Consider the following 26,931-nt stretch of genomic DNA (forward strand, 5'->3'; position numbering starts at 1 on the left):
GTATGTTAAAAAGTTTGAATTTCACTCGAGAGTAAAGTAGCTTTATTTTTCACAATATTGAAAATTGCTATTATGAAAAGTTGTTTGGAATTAAAAACTGTATTTTAATATCCAATTACATCCTTCTAATTGAAAAATTTATTTTTTTTTTGAAAAATTATGGATAACTAACATTATTTTCAGTTATTTTAATTCAGATAACTCTTTTATTATTAATTTTACGAAAAAAAGTTATTCTTAATAAAAAGTTCTGCATCGTCTAAAATCTAAAATACAACCACCTTTTGTCAAATTTTATCAATTTTATACGAGGTATGTCAAAAAATATGAATTTCGCTCAAGAGTAAAATACGTTTATTTTTCACAATATCGAAAATTGTTATTAGGAAAAGTTATTTAGAATTAAAAACTATGTTTCACTATGTAATTACATCCTTCTAATTGAAATATTCTGAACTATAAAGGTACTTTACTTTTGATCTAAATTTATCTTTTTTGACATACCTCGTATAAAATTAATAAAATTTGATATAACATGGTTGTATTTTAAGTTTTAGACCATCCAGAACTTTTTATTTAGAATCACTTTTTTTTGTAAAATTAATAATAAAAGAGTTATCAGAATTTAAATAACTGAAAAAATAATGATAGTTATCCACAATTTCTCAAAAAAAATTTTTTTCAATTAGAAGGATGTAATTTCATATTAGAATATAGTTTTTAATTCCAAACAACTTTTCATAATAGCAATTTCCAATATTACGAAAAATAAAGCTACTTTACTCTTGAGTGAAATTCAAACTTTTTGACAAAGCTCGTATAATATTCAAAAAATTTGATATTTGCTGGTTAACTCTTAGGCATTGCATCGTTTTCCCGTTATTTAAGCTTGAATACTTAGATTTGAGTACTCGTCGAAAAAAATACACATTCAATTGCCAATAACTCACTTTGAACTAATATAGTTTAGTTCTTTATGTGAGAAATGTATTCAATTTTTTATTATCTTTAATTTCAGTAATAACAACTTTTTTGTAAAAGCTTATAGTTTTTGATTTATACGTGAAAAACCGATTTAAAACAAGCATTTTTTTACGAAAAAATAAAATATTTTATCTTTAATAACTCAAAAAGTGTTGATTTATTTTAATAAATTTATATAACAAATTTTGCTTATAATTTGTCCCACTATCGACTTATGATATTATTTTAAATAAAATAATTTTCACCCCCGAGAAGGGGTGGCATCCACCCCAAGGGTAAAAGCGCAAGTTGGCATCATGTCACCTTTATTCCTTGAGATATTCTCTAATTACTCCCCAATTTTCATGAAAATCGATGAAGGTTCAACGATATCGGAGGTGAAAACCTTCAGTGACTGCACTAATATGTACAAGCTTTATTGTACACAAATAACTCTGAGAGTATAGACATAACGTCAAAGCTTTTCACCTAAACGTATGGCTATTGCCTAAATGATCATCAAACACCAGTTAAAAATCTAATTTTCATTACATTAATTTGTGGCTTAATCCCATATAAACACAATATTTAACAGACAAGCGACAAGAAAAGAGTTTCAGAACCTTTTTAAAAATCTTAATAATTTCTCTCATTACATGACACCAGAAAGAGTATTGTGACGAATTTCTAACTGAGGCCGTCCTGCCCCTAGCAGTCAACAAACAACAGTGACACGTCATCGACGAATAATGTCTCCGCTAATCCAGAAGTTTCCCGATGATAGGCGGAGACCCGCCTCAGGCCTTCCAAATGTTCTCGAAGCAGAGCCGTATCTATATAAGCGGATGATTTTTAAGCAGCAGTCAGTCAGTCAATGAACGAGCCGCGACGCGTGATATAATTGTATTCGAGTCGGATTTAATGAAATGTATATATTAGTTATCGAAGTTAATATGTTTAGTTAATTAAATCATAACTTTGAGTTGTAAATAAATTAGATGTGTTAGTTGGTGTTATTTGTAATTATTAAAATAAATAAGTGATGTAAATAAAATAATATAAGTAAGTCTTCCTTTATTTAAATTAAACTTAGTGCCTAAAGATATAAATAAATAAAATAGTAGAGTCAATCGCGTAACAGTATAGAAATCAGTTTCGTATTCTAGAATAAACTTTTTAGAATAGAATTTTTAACATCCAAAAGAGTTTTATAGACTTTAACCCATTAGTTCCTAGCGTTACAATTATGTAACAGCAAAGTGGTGCCATCTAAATAGATCCTCTATCGCATACGTCGAAAATTTTCAGTTAAAAACAGGTTAGTTCTTCTCAGAAGGTGATATTGTTTTTGTTTTAAATGCGCAATTTTTTTAAAAATAAAGCTTCAAATATTGGACTCCGTTGATAAAGACTAAGTATGTAAATCTTATTTTGTATAATAAAGTTAATATTAGAAAACAAATAGTATAAGAAAATATGAATAAATATTTTTTGTGTAAAACAGCTTTGATATTTTTTTAAATAAAAAAGATGTTAGATTAGGAAATTGACTGTTACATATTTGTAACGCTAGGATGTCATGTAAGCATATTCTCCAATTATTTTGTAGCAATAGATCATTTGTTTTGTTTTTATTGTATGTAGAGTTTCACGATACTCGATAAAAATATCGATATTTTATTGATATCGTATCGAAAACCAATACGATACCGATACAATACATACCTTAGCAATATTAATGTCGATACGATACTCATTATCTGAAATCAATACAATACTCTTGTATTGTCGATACGCTTGCCTCGATATTATAGAAAATGTCGATATCGAGAAAAAAAAATAAAACGCCACAGTTGTTTGATGATATTTTGTGGAATAGGTATTTAGATCATAATTATTTATTACATAAAAGTATAAGTGATCTGCAACCCAAGCATCAGCTGTTATAATATTTTACACTTGAGTGCATGAACTTGAAATTTTTGAGAATGGTTAAATGTCTGTTATGATTACACTGTTTATATCATGTGGCATTTGTGGCAATATTATGGAAGTAAGTGATGATGACTCAAAAATAATTTTTAACAAATATTCAATTGCGATTTATTCCGAATCTCCATGGATTTCCCTATATAAAGGGAAACCATACAGAATTAGTAAGTATTTGTCGACTTTCAAAGAAGCATTCAGCCATATTTAATCTTTATAAGAATAAATGTTCATATAAGTTATAAGCAATATTCGTAATATTTTTAGAATAATTTCCACTTGCCAAGCTTGCAAAAGTGGGCATAAAGGGCAAACACAGCTCAGATGTATAATCCTTTTTTTGTCTATATTTTATCGAGTATTGTATCGATATCGTATTGAAATCAATATCAATACGATATTATTATAAGAAAGTATTGCCGATATCGATACTCGATACGATACTTCATTGGCGCAACCAATAAAATACTCAATACTTAAAAAGTATCGATATTGTATCGTATCGTGAAGCTCTAATTGTATGGTATTTTTATTAACATTTTTTCGAAGTATTAGCACAGTATATAGAGGTTCCACAGCAAAACCACTTCTCTGTCGGCGCTTTGATCTCAAGAAGTAATACCGGCAGTACGCAATTGGTAATTCACCAGTGGTGAATGCGGGTTTTCCTGTTAAAATCCGTACGTTTCTATGCGACTAGCAATGCGAGAGTGGGGCAAAAGCGACTAAGAACATTGTGCGGTCGCCATGCGCGACTAAAGATTTTACTTCCAATTTTTCGGAGACCGGTTCTACTGTCCCTCTTTATACTGTGGTATTAGTATACATAGTGTTTATAGAATTTAAGGGAATTTAAAAATGCAGTATGTACCTACTAAGTTGTTTCATATCAGAGGCCTTGCTGCAGTTCTTCAAGGAGGCCTGACTGTTCAAGAAGCTATTGATATAGCCTTTGGAGAATACGAAGAGATAGATTACTCCATAGAGGAAGTTTATATAGCGCCACCGGATCCGGCTACTCTGATAGATGAGAATTCCGGAGATAAGGGAGGGCGGAGATTTGGAAAATTTGAGCAAACGTCAGCTACATACTTGCCGATGCAGAAGTTAGAACTGCTGATGGAATTACAATAGGAGAAGATATCCTTATTCAACACTCAGAATCGACAGTAGGTATATAACATTTCTTTGATAAATAATATCGATATTACACCTGCTCATATGGTATATCCAAAAGTTTCTGCAGCCTGGGATTCGGTTTCGGGTTGGGAGATTTTACATATAACGAGAAACAACATCTTGGGTCGCTGGGATTATTCGCTGCTTGAAAACAAATCAGTTGTTGATAATATATTCGAAATGTTCATAGATGAATAAATCACTTTATTCCTGGTACAGAAAACAAACTAATATGCTACTCTCAAGAACCTATCCGACCCAGGAGTCTTGCCAGAGGAAATGAAATGATAGGATGGAACATCTAGTATATAAAATTCAAAACAGCAAAAGAAGGCGTTGTGCTGAAAGTAGGTCTCTGTATTGATTTTTTCGTTACCTATCACACAAATCAAAATCTTTAAATTCCTTTGTCTTTATTTTCAGTTTTTAAATAAATAGAACTGTTTACAGTTATAATTTTTATTGTTTGCACAGACTAGATCCTAACGTTACATAATATCTAACATCATAAACTGAGTGATTTATAAATGCGGATGCGTAAATTCATTTATTTTTATGTTATCTAATAAAGCTGCTGCCAAAAAAATATTAGCATTACATTAAAAACTACAAAAAAATAATCTGGGCACTAATGGGTTAAAATAGTGCACAACAGTTAATCCGATATAATATCATTGAACATTACAATGAACACTTTCTGTCTTTACCATATAAGAGGTCACAATGCTTGTGACCCTCTACAAGGTTTATGTCACCTGTCGCGTCGATATCCATTCTGTAGATTCCAGCTCGAAATTAGTGTGCGTTCCACATGACATTAATTTGATTTGGGAAATCGAGAGAAATGTGACATATTTGCTGCGTAATCGCAGAGATGCTTATGAGATGATAATCAACTGCATTAATAATGGCGTTCGTGTGACAGTTTATATGAAATGATGTCTGTATTTCTGTTATACATATTATATTCTGTACGAATTGTTCCTTTATCATGCTAGCGATTTGTATTTAAACAAATATAACTGTTAAAGCATATTAAAATAAGTATTGTGCGCTCCCGCCATTTTTAAAGAGTTTCTACGTAATGGTGGAATGCAGTAATTTGTGCACCACCATTAAAAAAATATTTTTATGTAATACATTTGAAGACTACAGGAAAATAACTTGATAAGTCACATTTTTGGTTTTGTTTAGGAGAACATTTTTAAAGTTTAAAACTCTTTGATTATGTTAAAATACATCTCACAATTAATTAGTAATAAAATGAAAAAAATTTGATATATTGGTTGTAGGTTTACGTTTTAGTTTTCTAAAATTTATATTGCATGTTAATTACTTGGACTTATCAACGTTTTTCTCTGTTTGGAATGGACATGTCAAGTTCTCTTCCTGTACAGGGTTTTTTTAAACACTTATATCTTTTGACTTGTCAAGTTATTACTCTGTATTGTGTTACTCTTAGAAACTATGTAATTAAAGCTAAAAAGTGGTATTAAAACCGAAAAATGTCAAAAATTGGACTTATTAAGTTCTTTCCCTGTGGTCTTCATTTGTTTAGATAAATTACAACTTGCAGAGAATATTATAATCCCCTAAACAAATTGTTGATTTATCATCTTCCCGTTTAATTAGCTTCGTGTTACAATTTTAGTTACAATTTATTGTGCAAAATGAATGAATTAAAAAGAAAAGAAAAGAAAAGAAAAGAAAAGAAGAAAGAAGTAGGTACTTTAAAAGTGTGCAAAGCATTTAATTCCTAGCTAAGCGCTTTCGACTTCAGTCATCTTCAGAGCTATCACAACATAAGAGGGCTCCCTTTTAAAAAATAAACCCTTTCATAAAACAAGAATTTAAAAAAATTCTTAAAAAAGTCGGTAAAAAGAAAAACATTAATAGTCTGGGCAGATTATCGGAGAATAGGCCATTTTTGGGAAAAGTTATTTACCAGCAATTTTATTGCTGACTCGAATCTTATGATTGTATATATTAATAATATAGGTATGCAAAGTCAGCAGATAGCGTGCTACTTTTTTATAAACAATATCGCGCCCGAAAATCGTGTTTTTTTTAATTTTTGCTGTATAACTCCAAAGATTTTAACTTTACACCAAAAACACCCAAATAAAGATTCACCGTAATTAAATTCTGCATAGAGACGTATTTTTCCCGATTTACTTCGACAAAAATTTTTCCCGGAAAATGCGGGTTTTTCCAACAAAATCTTTAATTTTCAACTAAAACTTTAGATAAGTAATTGTTTATCAATAATTAAATAACTTGGTAATATAAAAGCTCTTTTCATATAGATTATAATTCCAGAAGCCGATGGAAATTGAATGAACAGTTTAGCAACAATTGAATTGTCAATTAAAAACTTACGGTCGCTATAATAACCACAATAATTATGATACATATGAATAACTGTGATTTTTGTATAAAAAACACTGTACCTATCTAATGTATTTTACAGATTTGAAATTGGACTATTTAAGCGGCCTCAGGAATATTTTAAAATTATAAACAATTTTTTGGCTTATAAAAAAATAGAATTCTCGGGAAATATTAAATTAAATTAAATCATGAATAGGTATTGCAAAAAAAAAGCAGCAGGACGCTTCTTTTAGAAGGAAAAGCGTTCAATAATTGTGATGCGTGGTTCCTGAGATACAATAGGTCAAAGTTGACCTGTATTTACAGCAAAGATATAAACAATAAGATCATAATTTTTAAACCATCACCTTTTTATTTCGGTCCACTTTCTCCACAGCAATTCTCATATCTTTAAAATACTCATAACATATATTATTATAGTAAAAACTAATGGCCCAAGAGCTGTGAGACATTTTTGAGTAGGTATTTTAGGCAACGTGAAAATTTTACAGGTGACTCTTCCACGATAGCCTAATACAAAAATGCCGGTCTGGCTGGAGGGTAGCGGTTATTTTCCCCAAAAATCCCCCCAAAGTTAAAAAAAGCGTACAAATTGTTATTACAAAAAAATATCATTGACGTGACTTTAGGTAAATTTAAATATTCAAATATAAAGGAAATAAACAGGCCAGGCGATTTGAGGGCGATTTTAACTCTGCAAGATACTTGCATGGGCGCCCCAGGATTATTTTCAAGGGGCGCATCTGAGCTTTCTGAGCTGAGATTTCATCTGAATCTGTACATACTGTTAACGAGTATAAAATATACAACTATACATGCATAGCTATGTACATTCCTTCCCGACAGGGAGGTGCAATTGTTATTTTGACAGGGTATTTTTTAATATTAAAAATAAATATTCTAAAAAAGACAGGATTTTTTTGGTGAAATCTTACAACTGCCAGCTGATCAAACAAATTACACGTGCATGTAAATGAAAAGAATTATAGGTAAGCAGCAGTATGAGAAAGAGCGTATACCGATAGCTGTTTGCGTTCTCTGTTGTAGCTGAACGGAGTCCGTTCGCTCGAGAAAAATAACGTGATCTGGCGATTCCCATGTTGTTGGGCCGCGAAAGGTTAGAGTCATTATTATATATTATAGTGTTTTAAATAACTTTTTATTAATTTTGCAAATATAATAGAAAAAGATAAATTTATTATTATAAATATAGTTAGGTACAGGTAGAAAAGTATAAAACTATAAACTAAATTAATTCTGTGTCTAAATCTTGTATTTCTTCTTCAAACTCCTCATCTGAGCTTAAATATTCATTATCTTCTTCTTCTTCAGACTCCTCTCGAGACCCAGATTCCTCTTCTACATGTAAATAGTTGTAATATGTATTTAGAATTAATTAAAAATTAATTAGTGATTAATTAATTGAGTTGCTACGTATTCTCTCTCCTTTTATATGGAGTCGAAGCGTGGACAATCACCGGCGCATCTGAAAAAATCTTGCCATTGTTGAGATGTGGTGTTATCGAGTAATGTAAAAAATATCATGGATATACTCAGCTCGTGATATACTGAGTTTATTTTTTTTTTATATTTAGATCACACTCCACTAATTTAAATTTTTCAACTAGGATAGACATCGTATTCCCTGTTCTCTTTTTTCTTGCACTTTTCCTTATATAACCAATCACATCACGTTTTTTATTTCTCAGTATATGACCAAAGTAGCTCATTTTTCTTTCCTTCATAGTGTAGTTCTTTTGCCTTTTTCATCTTTCCTAATGTTTCCGTGTTTGTTACGTTTTGTGTCCATTATATTTTTTACATTATTCGATAACACCACACCTCAACAATGGCAAGATTTTTTCAGATGCGCCCGTGATTGTCCAGGCTTCGACTCCGTATAAAAGGACAGAGTATACGTATTAACTCAATTAATTAATCATTAATTAATTTTTAATTAATTCTAAATACATCTTACAACTATTTACACATCGTGTAGAATAGGAATCTGGGTCTCGATGGGAGTCCGACGAAGAAGAAGAGAATGAATTTTTAAGCTCAGATGAGGAGTTTAAAGAAGAAATACCATATTCGGACACAGAATTAATTTAGTTTATAGTTTTATTAGTTTTATACTTTTCTACCTGTACTTATATTTATAATAATAAATTTGTCTTTTTCTATTATATGTGCAAAATTAATAAAAAGTTATTTAAAAAACTATAATATATAATAATTACTCTAACCTTTCGAGGCACAACAACATAGGAATCGCCAGGTCACGTTATTTTTCTCGAGCGAACGGACTCGCTCAGCTACAACAGAGAACGCAAACAGCTATCGGTATACGCTCTTTCTCACACTGCTGCTTACCTATAACGCTTTTCATTTACATGCACGTGTAATTTGTTTGATCAGCTGGCAGTTGGAAGATTTCACCAAAAAATCCTGTCTTTTTTAGAATATTTATTTTTAATATTAAAAAATACCCTGTCAAAATAACAATTGCACCCCCCTGTCGGGAAGGAATGTACATAGCTATGCATGTATAGTTGTATATTTTATACTCGTTAACAGTAATGTACAGATTCAGATAAAATCTTCTGAAGTTCAGATGCACCCCCTGAAAATAATCCTGGGGCGCCCATGCAAGGATCTTGCAGAGTTAAAATCGCCCTTAAATCGCCTGGCCTGTTAATTTCCTTTATATTTAAATATTTAAATTTACTTAAAGTTACGTCAATGATATTTTTTGTAATAACAATTTGTACCCTTTTTTTAACTTTGGGGGGGGGGGATTTTTGGGGAAAATAACCGCTACCCTCCAGCCAGACCGGCATTTTTGTATTCGGCTATCATGGAAGAATCACCTGACAATTTTTCAGGTTGCCTAAAATACCTACTCAAAAATGTCTCACAGCTCTTATACTATAACGATATTACGAGAGAAAATTGCCAAAAATAGCAAAATTCCAGTAAAAAATTAGGTTGGAGGAAATGTAATCTCAAAGTTCAAAATCGGTACACGTTAAAGAAATGCATTTTCTCGGCTTCCCATGGAGCAATTTTCTTCATTCTTTTTTTGTAAGTAACTCGAGTAGAGTCATCTAACTAATGAATTATTAAATGTCAAAGTTGCTTTTGTTTTGTTATAATAAATTAATACCTACCTTGGCGATATTGAAATTTTCAGTTAAATGTCCGATTCAGGGTTAAAAATGGTCTATTTCACAATTTTTAAATTTTTCATCGCTTATATGTCAAAAACTATTAACCTAAGAGAAAAGTCACTAAAGATCTTTTCTATTTGGAATGATTCAAAAAACCTAAAAAAAACTTTGTCCGATGAAAAAAAAAAGAATGTGTGTGTACTTTGTACGAACGTAAGAAGTTATCTTCTATTATTATGATTTCAACGAAATTAATATACTTAACAGGTTATTTGTATTTTATTTAAATATTAAACTAACTTTCTTTACCTACCCCTTTAAAAAAATATTAAAACGATACCAAAAATATATATAAAAAAAAGAATATAAATCGTCCGGGATTTGAACCCAGGACCTCTTGATCTCCGGTCACACGCTCTACCACTGAGCTATATCCCTTTTGCTTTGACATGTTACAAGATTTCTCATACATACTGACAAATTTAATAGACCAAGTGGTATAAAAAAATATTTAAATATACTTACTATTATTATAAAATACCTTATTCCCGAGGAAGACAAATCCAAAGACACAAAAATTATAATAAATAATACATTTACTAAGAACACTAATATATTCTTTTATATGATATAATATGACTTATTTGCGCTGATTTGACTTATTATGACTGATACATACATATCTTGAAAGATTAGCAACGAAATACATACTGTCTGTGTGCGCATGCGCCCGGCATTATAAAATTTCACTCTAGATCGTAAAGAAGTATAACTTCAAAAAATAATTTTAGGAAAAAAGCCTAATCTTTCCCCTCGCCTGACAAGGTCTTATGCTGTTCAGAATCGCCCGTCATTGTACACAGTTCTTTTAAATGACTTACTCAAACACATATTTAAATTTAAACTTTACAGGAGAAAATTTATTTTACCCCTAAACTATGCACTTTTCGATTCACCTGGTAGATGCATCTGCAGGGCTGATGCCTGACAGGTCATGGTTTTTAACCTTGGTGTGCTATGAATTATCGCTATACAAATTTCTAGCCTTACAAGAAGACCGTCACTCGGAGGGTTCACTAGCTCTTTTACGTTGTTTTTAATCTTCATAAACGCATTTGGAAGTCGCAGACGCTACGAGGACTTGATTCAAATTTTAATAAGAATCTCAAGCCCCCCACTGTCTTGTTCGCGACGAGTCGCGTCCGCGACTCTCTAAAACGTTTCAGCCTTAAAAGTTTGGCAATGCTACAGGTGCAAGCAAGGCATCTGGAGAGAGTTGAGGTCTGTTGTCTTAACTCTCTCCGTATGGATGGGTGCTTACACCCGTACTATAACCAAACTTAATGTATTAAAATTGTGTTGCCGTGATATATAGGTGCAGTCATCTATATTTGTTTACGTATTAACATCCTCTTATAGTCCAAGAGGCAGCGCTGAAAAATCTCTTTGAATTTACTAAAGCTAGATTTTTCACAGTTGATTACTGTGATTGTATAGAGTGTAGAGAAACATACTGCGATCGGTCAAGCGAAACGTAGAACAGGGGTTACTGAGGGGGTATCAAAGTTGTTTTCCTACGAAGGTAATTAAATCCATTTACTAAGGCTGAAAATTAGTAGACACATTCTAAATTAAATATAAATAAAAGTTATTATAGTCGATCAGCTGTATGACGGGACAGAGCTGGTCGGTCGGCCCCAATGAATGTACGGGGTTATTCACTATATTTTGACCAACTTGTTTACGAACTGCTTTATTTACAGAATTAGAAAAAAATGTAACATACAAAAGTTATTCGATTTTTAAATTATGATTTTTTGAAATATATATCGTACTAGTGACGTCATCCATTTGGGGTGATGACGTAATCGACTATTTTTTTAAATGGGGATAGGGGTCGAGTGCTAGCTCATTTGAAAGGTTATTCAATTCCATATTCAGTAATATAAACATTAATATGATTAATTATACAGGGTGTTCAAAACTATTTTTTTAATTAAATTAATTGTTTAATTAATAATTCAAATTTTTTTGAACACCCTGTATAAATAATGATCTTAATGTTTATAGTAATGTATAGAGAATTGAATAACCTTTCAAATGAGCTAGCACACGACCCTTATTCTGATTTAAAAAAATAGTCGATTACGTCATCACGATCAGATGGATGACGTCACTAGTACGATATATATGTCAAAAAATCATAATTAAAAAATCGAATAACTTTTGTATTTTAAATTTTTTTCTAATTCTGTAAATAAAGCAGTTTACAAAGGGGTCAAAATATAGTGAATAACCCCGTACATTCATTGGGGCCGACCGACCGACTCTGTCCCGTCATACAGCTGACCGACTATAATAACTTTTATTTATATTTAATTTAGAATGTGTGTACTGATTTTCAGCCTTAGTAAATGGATTTAATTACCTTCGTAGGAAAGCAACTTTGATACCCTCTCAGTAACCCCTGTGCTACGTTTCGCTTGACCGACCGCAGTATGTTTTTCTACACTCGACACAAGCACAGTAATCAACTGTGAAAAGAGATTTTTCAGCGCTGCCTCTTCGTCTATTACCCGGTAGCCATGCACGTAAACACGTAGACTGTAGACAATACCGTATAGCGATATTTTATATGTTTTAAACTTTTGTTTCAGTAAAATTTGATTAGTAAACAACTGGATGAAACTTAATGAAAAATGAATTATCTAATATTTTTTTAATTAAGGATAGCTAGGATATTTTGATAGGCAATATATGCGAGACCTATTTATGTATCAAATTTGATTACAAAAATGCTTCAATCGGTAAATTGCTGAACGCAACAAAGCATTGGTTGTTTACTTTTGGCAGAACCCTCAAAGTCAAACTAAATATTAATGTAACATAATTTGTTTAAAATTTAAATACTAAATAAATAATACAATAATTCCTTTATTTAATTTTAAACATATGGTTTTAATATAACATTACCTATATAATTTGTTTAAAATATAAATTATGAATAAATATATATGTAATAAAATTTTCCGGGAGTTGTGTGTGTATTGTCCCGGACAAAGAGCGTTTCCGCTTGACGTGTCATTTTAGGATTTTATAAGATTATATTAAATATCTTATTTAGTATCAAATGATATTTGATAATTTGTTTAAAATCTAAATAGTAAATAAATAATAAATAAAAATAAAAATAGACGGTTTAGTTTTGATTCAATTCGAGTCTCTTTCCATCCTCTGACACGGGTTTCTAGGTTTACCCGTTATCAAAGGGGCTTTGTAAGAAGGCTGAACTGAATCTAAATAATAAAGTTCCCCTATTCAAGTTTAAAAATATTATTTTAATATAACGAACTTATGTAATTTGTTTGACATATAAATAGTAAATAAATAATACCAATATCCGAGTTATTGTCCCGCACAAACAGCGTTTCCGTTTTCTAACTGCGAAATCGCGAATCCCGAGAATCCAGCCATTATTCCATTCCACCCTTCGAAGATTCGTTAAAGATCACATAACTCGTGTGAGCAAGTCAAACTACTCGATGGGAAATTAAATAATCAAACAGCTACTAGAACAGAATGCTCTATGCTAAACGGGAAACTTTTAACGACAGTTTTACAAGTTTGCAAACTCCTCTTTGCTTTTGAGAATAGTTTCGACTAAAAGTTGCGGAAACGTGTGTGCATGTTTGAAGTTTGATGCTGAATATTGACGGCTGCGGATTAAATTCAGGCTCGTTCTGTCTGCATAATGTTTGATAAAAGTTTTATCCAAAAAAGTTATTTGGATTAGTAAATTTTGTTTGTTGTAAATATGATTTTGGCTACGTCGTCTTCCGCGATTCTATACGTCCTTAATATTGAGTTTATTATTTTTTGGGTAAAAACGAACAAGTTCCTATTACCTTCTTCTTCTTTTTATTCTTGATGTGCCTATCCGTTAAGATTATTGGCGAATCAGGGAAATCTTTACCTTTTCGGCAGCAGCGCGAAAAAGCTGCACAGATGTTGTGTTGAACCAGGTTCTGCTAGATTCTTTGACCAGGATGTTCTTCTTCCTGGACATCGCTTCCCAAATAGTTTTTCTTGCAGTATGGTTTGTAGGAGCGCATATTATCTGGATTTATTTCGCATAATGTGTTCGAAGTAGTGTAGCTTTTGAGATTTGATGGTGATTAGTACCTCTCGTACCTCTCGAATAATAGGTAAAAGATCCATTGGCAGAAGAAAACATTCAAGGTTGAAGAATTTAAGAGATTGGTACAAGTGCAGCAGCTGCCATTTATTTAGATCTACTGTATCAAAAATACGCATAGCCTTGATGATAGCCAAACTTCGGAACGAGGACGGCACCTGAAGAAGAGTACCTCTCGGTTCTTGAATCCGGTCAGTCCACGGCCACGGGATTTTAAGTATTCTCCGATGTAGCCACATTTCAAATGCTTCTAATTTTCTGCATATATCTTCGCTCAAGGTGTACGATTAAAGGTGGATCTAGCTTTTCCGATGCGCGCTCTTATATCTTGGTTATTGGTCCATTCTTCATTTATTATGGTGCCGAGGTAGTTGTAGTGCTTCACTCTTTCTACAGAGGTTTGGTTGTGGTTGAGTTGATCTTGTGTTATCTTTTACAAAACATCACTACTGATTTATGTTAGTCTGGATTTTTTGGAAATATTTGATCTGTCGTCGGTCTATTGCTTCTAAATTCTGCTTGATTTTTGCTTCATATCTTTGCCTTGTATTGAGTTAGCTTTTTCCCGATAATTTTTGTCAAGATTTTGTAAACTACTTCTATCGAAGCATTACCTCTATGGTTTTCACACCTCATTGTGTAGCATTTTTTGTACATACATTTTGCATACCTTTACTATAGCCCACTATTGTTTTGTTACCCCGATGCTTTTCATAAGGTAATATATCTCTTCATATAGCCATTTGTCTCCTGTTTTTACCACTTCAGTCGATATTTATGTTATTCTTAAGATTCTATAGTTCCTTTATTTTTTTAGTTCCTTTAGGTATTTCATTTTCTATTTCTTTCTTTGTAGACATTTCCATTACTAAGTGATCGTCTTCAATTTCATGGATTATTTCACTTTTTTCTTCGGTTTTGTTTAACAGTTATGTAAAGTTTGTTCATTTATTAATATTATCCCTGATTCATTTAATAGTATCCCGTTATCATGTATCAGGTATGCGTTATTGTTCTGATAGACTCTTTCCAATTTTCTTGCTTTCTTGTAAAAAGATCTTTTAGTAAAAAGTAATTATATGTTACGTTCAACAGTTTTGTCGGATCCTTTGATATGCCATTATATTAGTTTATGTTCTTAAGGGTTCCATGACATCTCGTAACGCGACAGTTCGTAACCGGAAAGTTGGTAACGGACAATTCGTAACACCGACAGTTCGTAACGGCGACACTTCTTAACGGCGACAGTTCGTAACGTCCAAATTGAATTATTCTGTTTATTGTTCTTAATAGTCCTGTCGCCAGGGGGGGTACAACGTCCTCCTTAATTCAGATGGACTTACCCAAGTTTTTTTTATGTATTTTGACTCGTAGAACACGAATTTTTTGGGAAACAGTTGATCCGGATGTTGATAAGTTTGTTATAAACAAAGAACTTGAGGAATTACATAACAGCGATTTTTCGCAAAACAAAACTGTTTTTGTATTTTTTGGGTGATTCTCAGCAAAAAATGGTTTTACAAATTTTTTCGTAGGATGCATAGTTTTAGAGATAAACGCGGTTGAACTTTCAAAAAATCGAAAAAGTGCAATTTTTGAACCCGAATAATTTTTGATTAAAAAATAAAATAGCAATTCTGCTTACGGCATTTGAAAGTTCAAGTCAAATTCTATCGGTTTTGGTTATTTGCATTGCTAACAAATTAAGTTTTTATTTGTTAAACAAAGCCATAAACACATAATGTTTCCCCTGACAAATGCATGCATTTTAATGTACGTAATCTACGTAGAAATCGTCTGTGTGCGCGCCTGCTCGTTCGATTTCAAATGAAAAATGCATTGAAAACATCATTCAATCACTATGTGTTTATAGCTTTGTTTAACAATAAAAAAATTAATTTTTAGCAATGAAAGTAATTAAAACCGATAGAATTTGACTTGAACTTTCAAATGCGGTAAGCAGAATTGCTATTTTATTTTTCAATCAAAAATTATTCGGGTTCAAAAATTGCAATTTCTCGATTTTTTGAAAGTTCAACCACGTTTATGTCGAAAACTATGCATTGTATGAAAAAACTTGTAAAACATTTTTTGCTTAGAATGACCCAAAAAATACAAAACAATGTTTTGTTTTGCGAAAAATCGCTGTTATGTGATTCCTCAAGTTCTTTGTTTATAACAAACTTATCGACATCCGGATCGACTGTTACCCAAAAAATTCGTGTTCTACGGATCAAAATACATAAAAAAGAATGTGTGTGTAATTTGTACGCACGTAAGAAGTTATACTTCTACTACATATTATGTGATTTTTAAGACAATACCAAAAATTTAAAAAAATAAAAGAATAAAACGCACACAAACACATTGAAAAATGCCACAAAGAAAAAATGATTTCTGAACGATAATAATTGTTGGCAAAAATTTTAAATACGCATTTTCTGAAAAAAAAATTATATAACAAATATACTTACAATCATAAAATGCATAAAAAAATAAAAAAATAAAAACTTGTATCGGGAATCGAACCCGTGAATTTCGGGACGCTTTGATTCGTAATCGAAGCCTAGACTCACTCGTCCAATTCCACATTATTTGTCATGTGGAAAAATAGGGTAACTGAACGTTTTACTGTTTGACAGTTGTTTTGAATATAATTAAATTATGTAGTTTAAACTTTGTGGAAGAAAATATTAAAATATAACAAAACAGTAAGAAAACAATATATTAGATGAAGATTGGTAGAACTTTTGTTGGTAATCAAATTAAGTATGTAAATCAAAGCTACTAGATAAATAAATCTACGCCAAAAAATCATAATTTAAAAATAAAAATCGGACCTAATTTGGGATTTCTCTCTAAAATCCCCGTTCTTGAGAAAATAAATGTACATATTTCAACCTAATCCAAATGTATAATTACAATATGATTATAATAAAAACTACTTACCAAATTAGAATGAGTTTTCCTTGTCCAAAGTAGTCCAAAAGTCCAAAAATATAGGTATATGAAAACTATTTAAAAAGGCAGTATAACTATTAACTAACTTTTGTTTGTTGTTTCTTTTCACACAAATTTTAAAACGCAACAACCATAAATAATCTAACTACAGCTGTGCCACAGCCGCCATATTGAATAATTTTTGACATGTCATTTGAACATCCAATCAGAACAAAGTTATAATGCGCATGCGCCGGGATCATAGGTTTTAACATATAAAAATTCACCCTCATATCGCCGGTAAAGAAGTATAACTTCAAAAACTTAAGTAAGTCCATCTGAATTAAGAAGGCCGTTGTACCCCCACTGGCGACAGGACTATAACGTGGAAACTTACTGTTATTACAGTTATAAATGGAATTATGTTTATCAATTTAACGAATCAGTATCAGGATAAACATTTTGAAGGCATTTTATATTGCGTATTTCAGAATATAATAAAAGTATTTAAACCAAGTATTAAAGTACTACAAGCCATCCCTTTTATCAACTATAACCGTTGATTGAATGCCCCAAAGCTATTACCAATCACGTTTATTATAATAACAAGTAATTATAATCTTTTCTTTACAAAATGTTTATTTAAAAAGTTTGGAATTTCTAAAGACGGTTGTCAGATTAAAGATTTCAGGAATTAAGTACTTCATTATACCTTTGTCTAGGCATATGTAAATTTAAGGAACAATAAGAGGAATAAACTTTTAAGAATATTGTTGAAAGTTATATTAAATATTTGTTTGTGTTTATAAAACTTTTAATATACACTGAAACACGAAATATAAAATGTGTTAAATATGTTTATCCCCGTACTGATTCGTTAAATTGATAAACATAATTTCAATTATAACTGTAATAACAGTTAGTTTCCACGTTAACAAAAATAAACAGAATAATTCAATTTGGACGTTACGAATTTGTATAGTTACGAACTGTCGCCGTTACCAAGTGTCGCCGTTACGAACTGTCGCTGTTACGAATTGTCCGTTACCAACTGTCCGGTTATGAACTGTCGCGTTACGAGGTGTCTGGTCACGGTTCTTAAGATGTCATTTTGAAACATTTTTATCAACCAAGCATTTTTAATAAACCAAAATATTGATCTACATAATATGTTCTTACCCTGTACCTTATCGCTTTTTTAATCTACCGGTATCGATTTATCACCCTTCTCAAAAATAAAGTAGGGAGGTCGGGTATAATTGTAACATTTTTTACTTTTAATTTTTTATTTAAAAATAGGTTCCATGTAAGTGGTTGAACATAGAGCACTATAGGTTGAACATTTAACTTCAATTTCCAATTTTATTTTGTAAGGTTTACTGATTAGGTAACTAGAAAAATGAATCATTTTAACCTAACAACAAATGTTACTTCTGTACCCATTCGAGAGACAATTATTGTAACACATAAAGGGGACAAATTTTATAACACATCACGAAATCTAATCTCAATTTATTAAATATATTGATAAATGTATAACATGAGCCAATTCTTATACCATCCTTTCTAAAGAATAACTCTAAAACTAGAGCGATTATCCAAAAAATACAAAATTTAATTAATTTTGCTCGCCAGGCGTAAAAACCAATATTTTCATCTAACAACGTAACTCCCACACTTAACATCGCCAAAGTACGGTCAACATTCCATCACTAAATACTTTCTCACATGCAGCGTTGCCAGCTCTAGTCGACCAGAAACAAGATGTTTATAAGCAATCTTACATTTGTACCGCGTTACAATTGTACTCGCTCTCCCCTACCTAAAAATGAAAAATTCCGTAAAAGCTGAATGCCGTTTTACGTTCAGTTAAAACTTTGCGACAAAAAATTATTTGTTTAATTTTCTACGGTTCGAAAACATATTAAAAAACGATCAGTTTGAATATGCTCTTTTAAATAACGTTTGGACAAAGCTTTACCACTAATTGTATCCGCGGGAAGTGGGATTTTTTCAAACTGTCGTTCGCTTCGGGCGGTTATTGCTACGAGTTTCAAATGGGCACTACACACGCAATCAATTTATTATTTTAGATTAAATATGTGTGTAAAACAACGATAAAGAACAGAGAAAAAACATGGTACATATTGCCGGAAAGATAGAAAATATAGTTTTTATATTTTACGGTGTAAAAGATATTGCTGTTGAAGGTAGCAACATGAAATTCCAACGGAATGAGTTTACATGCTCATGAACTCAAAGCATTTATCATTAATATCAATATTGATATTTTATAGTTGCAGAGACACACACAAGACTAATTTGTGTCAGACTAACCATCCAGATAATACAACTCATGGGGGAACTTCAATTGTAATCTATCTATCTATCAGTCGTGCAACATCCAATATTAAACATAGGCCTTCCCTTCGCTCCTCCATCTTTCTCTATCCTGAGCCATGTGCATTCATGTGCAATTGTAATACGTAATTCTATAAAAAATTATGAACTGGAAGATTACAAAAAGGAACATATACATAGAAGCCACAGCAGTAGTAAAGTAATAAAGGCAAATTTACAATATCCGCAGTACCTATATTGCCATAAATTTAAAAATAAAAAAATGAATATGAAATAGTCCATGTGGTGAGACCGCTCCCGTCTGAGAAAATTTCTGATTCGGTTTCTTTGTGGATTTATACAATGGTTTCTTCCAGTTGCTTTGAGAAAGGTTTTCCATTTGTTCAATTTTTCTCATGCAAAAAATAATATTTTATTTTTTATATTTTATTTTTTACTGTATTAATCCCATAATTACAATCCATAATTTTATATAACTCTTAAGCCAACCTTGACTAACAGTAAGTACCTAGTTCACTCCTATGTAGTTTCATTCCTATTCAATGCAGTCAATTTGCTGAGACATTTTGTGAACTGCACACGAACATTCTCTCCACTGTTGACAAACAAAGGTAACAGAAGTGCATCTATCACTCTTGTGTTACCCGCCGAAGGGTAAAGACTCTCTAGTGTTAACTTTAGTTGGCAACACATCTATCTCGGTACACGAACCTTCTCTGGGTTCAACTATTAACACAAACCTTTATATGGGTTCAAATATGATCCCGAACCTTTCTCTGGTTTTGCCTTTTTCTCTCTCCACAATAATCTAAGACGGTAATGTCGGTAATCTGATACAGAAAACCGCTGACCCGCTAAAAACAATTGAACCTCTTACGAGATGCAACCGCGTGTGACACCGGCATAAGTGTTTGATCGAGACGCAGGTGAACAGTGACCAAACAGTGATTTCGGTAAGATTTTTTTATAAACTAGTAATATTTGTATCATCATATTCCTTCTTTAATCTACCCTCCTCCAGCAAACTAAAAATATACTATAGATGGGACGTGAATTATAAATTGTAAAATTCCCTTATCTTCCTTAGTCTCAGCATCCGTTATGGTTTGCAAATTGTAGAAGCCTCGGAGGTGTTACCAGAGAAGGTTCCCATTGTTTTCAGTCTGGTAAGATGTGGAATAACATTTTTTGGTGTTGTTTTATGTGCTATTAGATTGAAAACTTAGTCTTTTGCTAGCACTTGCCGCTAGGGCAACCCTGCCATTTCGATTGTTGGAATCCGTGACTGCACGCCGGGGTCTGTTTTGGTTGGATCAGAAAGAGCAGCATATGTACCTCCTGATGAGAGACTAATAAGTTTCGAAACCGGTAGAGGTGCTTGCTGCACTCTCTGATGGAACTGGAATAATGATGCAGATGTAGTTTCGTGTTGCAACGAAATTGAAAATGACTATTCATTTTTGATAAAAATATACAGTCTACACAACTATGAAATTATGTTTGTACACCATTTAAAACTTGCAATTTGTACTAAATTAAGATATAGTCGGTTCGCTAAACTCAGACGCAACTGGCTAGATATTTTAGTCGATAATTTTTTTGTTTTTTGTCAATTTTGTAAAAATTGGCAAAATTACTAACTATTTAGTGATTGTTAACTATTTAGTAATTATTTTTTGCCAATCTTACTAAAATTGGCAAAATTACCGACTAAAATATCTAGAAAGTTGCGTCTGAGTTTAGCGAACAGACTATAGCTGTGTTATTTTACCTCAAGATCTAAAGACACTGTTGCAAAAATCGTATATAGGTATTAGTAATCTTAACTTTGTTACGAGATTTCTTAAATATATTTGCACAATTTTACGAGGAGGTTAAAATTGGACAGCGATAATGACGGCACCGTTTACATAACAAATCACCTACTTGTTTAGAACTGCCAAGTTACACATAAATAAATACCGCCACGCCGAAGCTATCCAATAAATTGTTGCGTGTTCCATAAGCCAAAAGTGCAATATTCCCACGAAATGTTTATTAAGCGGGCTAGGGCGGTTGCTATACGTTTTCCGTACGTGCGCGCTAGTTCGACAAAAAACTCTCATGCTATACCCAACGGGAACATGCTTCCGTACATACAGTGACGGTATACAAAGAGAACTCTACGGCAGGTCCAAAGTTGGCATAAATATCTGGAAAGCTTTAGACGGAAATACTTCTAGTTGAGATCTTGGATTTCGTAATCGTTACTGTGAATGTAGAACTTCGTTTTAAGATTATTTGTTATAATCGTTTCGTTTAAATCAACTCGTCTTTTAAATTTACTTTAAAGTCACGTCAATTATATTTTTTGCAAAAACAATTTTTACCCTTTTTATAACTTTGGAGGGGGGGGATTTTTGGGGAAAATAACCGCTACCTTCCAGCCAGACCGGCATGTTTGTATTAGGTTATCATGGAAGATTCACCGGAAAAATTTTCAGATTGCCTAAAACACCTACTCAAAAATGTCAAACAGCTCTCGGACCAGTAGGAGAACCCGTGAGAAAAAATATTTCTCACTGCAATGGCCGACTTTTCTCACTGCGTGGGAAATTGTTCGTTTTAAATGTATGTAAGTGGTGAGAGAAGTTGCACATTGTATAGCATCCATAGAAAAACAATAATGTATATTGTATATACAGGGTGATTGATTAGTGGGGTAAGCTCAATAGATCCGCTATAGTAATAGATAGCAATAAAAGTTAATAACAAAACTTGTAGCCAACTTTGAGCTTTACATTACAAAATTAGTTAGAATGTTACAGGGTGTTCGATAACACAGTGGCAGACCAAATTTATGTTTTTTTTTTAATGGAACACTCTATATTTTATTTTATATTCGAAATCCTGTTAACTTCTCCATCACAAAAATATAAAGGTTTGTTATATTATACAGGGTATTTACAAAGTTATAACCAATTTTGTATGAAAATCGTAACAAGTTCAACTCACTGTATAAATGAAAATGAGCACAACAGCAATGGTATATTAATGCCATATTTTTATTTATTGTCAAAATTTTCAAGAATTATTGACATTGCTAATTTTCTTTATATCAAATACGGGGTGAGTCAAAACGCAAGTACATTATTTTCTCATTAATGTTAAATGGAACACCCTGTATCATTATTGAAAAGTAACATTACCGTACTTTAATTTTTATATAACATTCCCTATGTCCAAATTTATTAGTTTTCGAGATATTTTAATTTTTCCGAGCAAATTATTTTAGGTGTCTAAATTTATCTAAATTTTAAGTAAGCCATGACTGAATTAACAACTGACGATTACTGATTATGAATCCTGTAATCAATGTAACAATGTAGCAAATAAAGATATAAAAATAATTTATTAGTAATACATTTTACAAAAAAAAACACAACCACAATATGCAACATTTTTAAAACAATTAAAAACTAACTGTCGAAACCCAAAAGACTCCATCTTTAAACAAATAAATGTTTAAAAATAATAAAATCTTTGGATCTCTTGGTTCGGAAGCAGATTCTCTCTTATACCTATTCCCCATCCTTCTAAAATTGCAAGGAAAAAAGTATAATTAAAAACTACTTTTTTTTATGTAAATCTAACAAATAAAGAAAGAAAATTAGTAATAAATTTTACAAAAAAAACACACAAACATAAAATACAACATTTTGTAAAGACAATTAAACACTACTTTTGTATGTAAATGTAACAATGGAACAAATAAAGAACGAAAAATAATTTATCAGTAATACATTTTGCAAAAAAAACATGTTTGAAAAAATTAGAAGCTACTTTTAATAAAATATTTTTAATATTTTTGATTACATAAGTTGTTCAAAATTACCTCCTAACACATTTATGTACGCCTAAAAACGATCATTGAATGAGCTACTTACTCTACGAAGCATTTGTAAATTAACACATCGAAATACACTTTGTATTCTATTTTTCCTCTCATCCCTTGTTGTTGGAGGTATTTTATAAACTTCATTATTAACGTAACCCCAAAAAAATCAGTCCAGGTTATTAAATTCTGGTGATTTGGGTGGCCACTCTACTGGTCCATTGAAAAATGAAAATATCTCGAAAACTAATAAAATTAGACATAGGGAATGTTATAAAAAATTAAAGTGCGGTAATGGTACTCTTCGACAGTGATATAAAATACAGGGTGTTCCATTTAAAATTACTGAGAAAATAATGTACTTGCGTTTTGACTCACCCTGTATTTGATATAAAGAAACTTAGCAATATCAATCATTCTTGAAAACTTTGACAATACTTAAAAAAATATGGCATTAACAAACCATTGCTTTTTCTTGCTTATTTTTATTTATAAAGGGAGTTGATCTTGTTACGATTTTCATATAAAATTGGTTATAACTTTTTAATTACCCTATATAACATAACAAACCTTTATATCTTTGTGATGGAGAAGTTAACAGGATTTCGAACTTAAAATAAAATATAGGGTATTCCATTTAAAAAAATATAAGTTTGGTCTGCCACTGTGTTATCGAACACCCTGTAACATTCTAGCTAATTTTGTAATGTAAAGTTCAAAGGTGAAGCTATCTATTAATAGCGGATCTATTGAGCTTTACCCCACTATAGTCCAGGGAAGTAAGATTTTTCTCGTGACACATCCCCCTCCAGGCCGAAACCAAATTTTTTGAGTAGTATGTGTGTGTGTGTTCACAAAGAGGGGATGGCATTAGGTAAACTTTTTTTTGAGTAGTATGGACATCTATATTAATAACCTTTATGTTTCCTGCAGCCAATTTTGATGATATACATAGTTATAAACAAATGAAAATCAAAAACGGTAAATTTTCGCTTTTTTCGTCTATAACCAAAAAGGTAAGCATTTTAAACAAATTTGAGAGTAAGAAACTCATAAATCGTCTAAAAAATTTCAATATGGCGTTCGCTGATTATGTCTATCCTTATTGGTTGTTTAGAAAATTGAAAAATAAGTCATACATTTTGAGTTTTTATAAATATTCATAACTTATGTAAAAATTAAGTTAGAACCGTCTTATTACACGAATTGCTGAGACTTCTGGTGCTTAAATTACATTTTAAATTTCAAAGCAATTGGTCAAATAGTTTAAAAGTTATTTAATGTGTTTATCCCAAATTCATTTTTTTTTGCAACACTAATAAGTCAGAAAATTATGAGGTTACAGTAAGACTTCTGACAGTTTATGGAAGACGAACATTTATACTAATAACTCAATTAAGAAAAAAATGCCAAAAATTAATTTAGACAGTGTAAAATGATTTTGAAAAACATGTCGATTTTTTGCTTACGTATAAACAATTAGAATAACTTTTTAACCGTTACCCGTAGAAAAATTATTTTTTCATATTTAGAAAGACTGAATTTTTATACACATTTAGAAAGAAAAACAATTGTCCTAGGACAAATAGGGACGAAGTTAGCCCCCCTTTTTTAATTCGCATGTTTTTGCAAAATGATTTGGCAGTATTTAGAATTATTTTTTGTCGTTTCTTTTTAATTAAATTAATAGTATAAATCTTCTTCTTTCATAAACTATCCAAAGTATTGGTGTAACTTCATCATTTTCTGACTTACAGCGTTGCAAAAAAATTAATTTGTGATAAATAAATTAAATACCTTTTAAACCATTCGACCAATTGCTTTGAAATTTAGGGTATGATTTGAGCACCAGAAGTCTCAGCATTCCGTGTAATAAGAACGTTCTGAGTTAATTTTTACATAAGTTATGAATATTTATAAAAACTCAAAATTTATGATTTATTTTGCAATTTTATAAGCAACCAATAAGGGTTGACATATTCAGCGAACGCCATATTGAAGTTTTTTATACGATTTATGAGTTTCTCGCTGTCAAATTTGTTTAAAATACTTTTTGGTTATAGACGAAAAAAGCAAAAATTTACCGTTTTTTGATCTTCATTTGTTTATAACTATGTATATCACCAAAATCAGCTGCAGGAAACATATAGGTTATTAATACAGATGTCCATACTACTCAAAAAATTTGGTTTCGGCCTGGAGGGGGTTGTGTCACCAACAGGATATTTTTCCCTTATTTCTCTGAACTACTAACCAATCACCCTTACTGTACGTAATTTAGATGTATTGTGCATAATGTATTTCATGTTTTTGCAATTACAATCGAGTTTATCTGTAAGTATACCGTATTTTGTTAATTTTTACAACTAACCCGGACTTTCGATAACCCGGATCGGCCGCGGTCCCGACTAATCCGACTTATCGAGGTTCCACTGTATTTAACAAAATGCTTATTTGAAATAAAAGAAAAATCGCAGTTTTACCGTAGGCCGTGACTAAAAATATTTTTTCTATTAATAATAGTTTTTCTTCTCTTATCCTTATCATTTCATCCCGTACAACATATCACCTCTTCAGCAACCTGCAGAAACTAAATTCACAAAGTTCCATTAATCGAGTTTGATAGAGTACATAATAGCGCAATTACCTGTTTAATAGAGTTACGAAGTTATATTTCTGCTGAAGGTAATTTATAATTAGATCCTCTCAGAAGTTTTAGACTTGATATAAAAAAATAAGTGGATCATTTAAGATTTGAGATTTTGTTGGTTATTTTAGTAACTTTTACATTCATTTTAATTTGAAAATGTTATTTATTATGTTTATATGGTATTAAACCACAATTTGCATTTTGTGCCACTTGCATTTTTAGTGCTGTTGCAAATGCAAAAAAAAATCGATTGGCACAAAGGCACATGGAAAGATCGATTCTCGGCGTGACAAAATAAGGAACCAAGATCTAAGGAAAAAAACAGGTATCACTGATGTCATCGAACGTATAGCCAAGCTGAAATTGAATTGGGCAGGTCACATAGCGAGACTGAAAGACTCAAGATGGACCAGAAAACTAATTGACTGGCGCCCAAGAGAAAACAAACGCAACAGAGGACGACCACCAACACGATGGATGGACGACATTAAACAGATATCCAAGAAATGGCAACAAGACGCACAGGATCGTGGAGAGTGGAGAAAAATGGGTGAGACCTAAATCCAGCAGTGGACAGAAGAGGCTGCATGATGAAACCACAATTGTTAGTGTACTGAAAATTACATTTTATAAATCTAAAAACTGTTTGACGTTTCGATTTCCCCTCTGGACATCATTCTAAAAAAAGATTATTTTGAAAATTCTGGGAAGATGTATATCCAAGTTTTGTTAGGTTATATCTATGCAAAATTGACATACCTACTTGGCCTTGATCGTGCAGACCACAGTACGTGTATGGTTGGAAAAATCTGAAGGTGGTGCTAAGAATTTTAAATTCTGACTGTTTTGTGTGTTATTTTGTTTTATTTGTTTGTGAGTAATCTATACCGAAGTTCTTCTTTTTCTTTTTGTATAGATATATCTGTTTTTTCATTGTGCCTCCAGTAAGTGGTCGTTATATCGTTTTCGTGTTCTTCCCACTGATCGAATTATTATTGGGGAACCGTCTCTCGCCGTCCTTAGTACTCTATTTATTGTCATTCGGCTTATGTGGTCATTCCATTCTGCTTTCACCCAGTTATTAATGTTATTCACCTTGCATCTCCGTCGTATATCTGCATTTCTAGCTCTGTCCCATAGTGTCTTACCATCGATTTTTCAAATGGTTTTCATCTCCGTTAGTCCATTGTTTGGAGAAATCTGTTTGTCCTCTCTGTGT

General features: G+C 31.7%; 1 protein-coding gene across 1 annotated transcript in view; it reads left to right on the top strand.

Moving 5' to 3' along the window:
* Window positions 1-26,931, top strand: part of LOC114329137 (peripheral plasma membrane protein CASK-like) — a 642,784-nt gene that overhangs the window by 608,232 nt on the left and 7,621 nt on the right. The window lies entirely within an intron of this gene.

This window comes from Diabrotica virgifera, chromosome 2 (genome assembly GCF_917563875.1).
Source record: "Diabrotica virgifera virgifera chromosome 2, PGI_DIABVI_V3a".
Classification (NCBI taxonomy): domain Eukaryota; kingdom Metazoa; phylum Arthropoda; class Insecta; order Coleoptera; family Chrysomelidae; genus Diabrotica; species Diabrotica virgifera.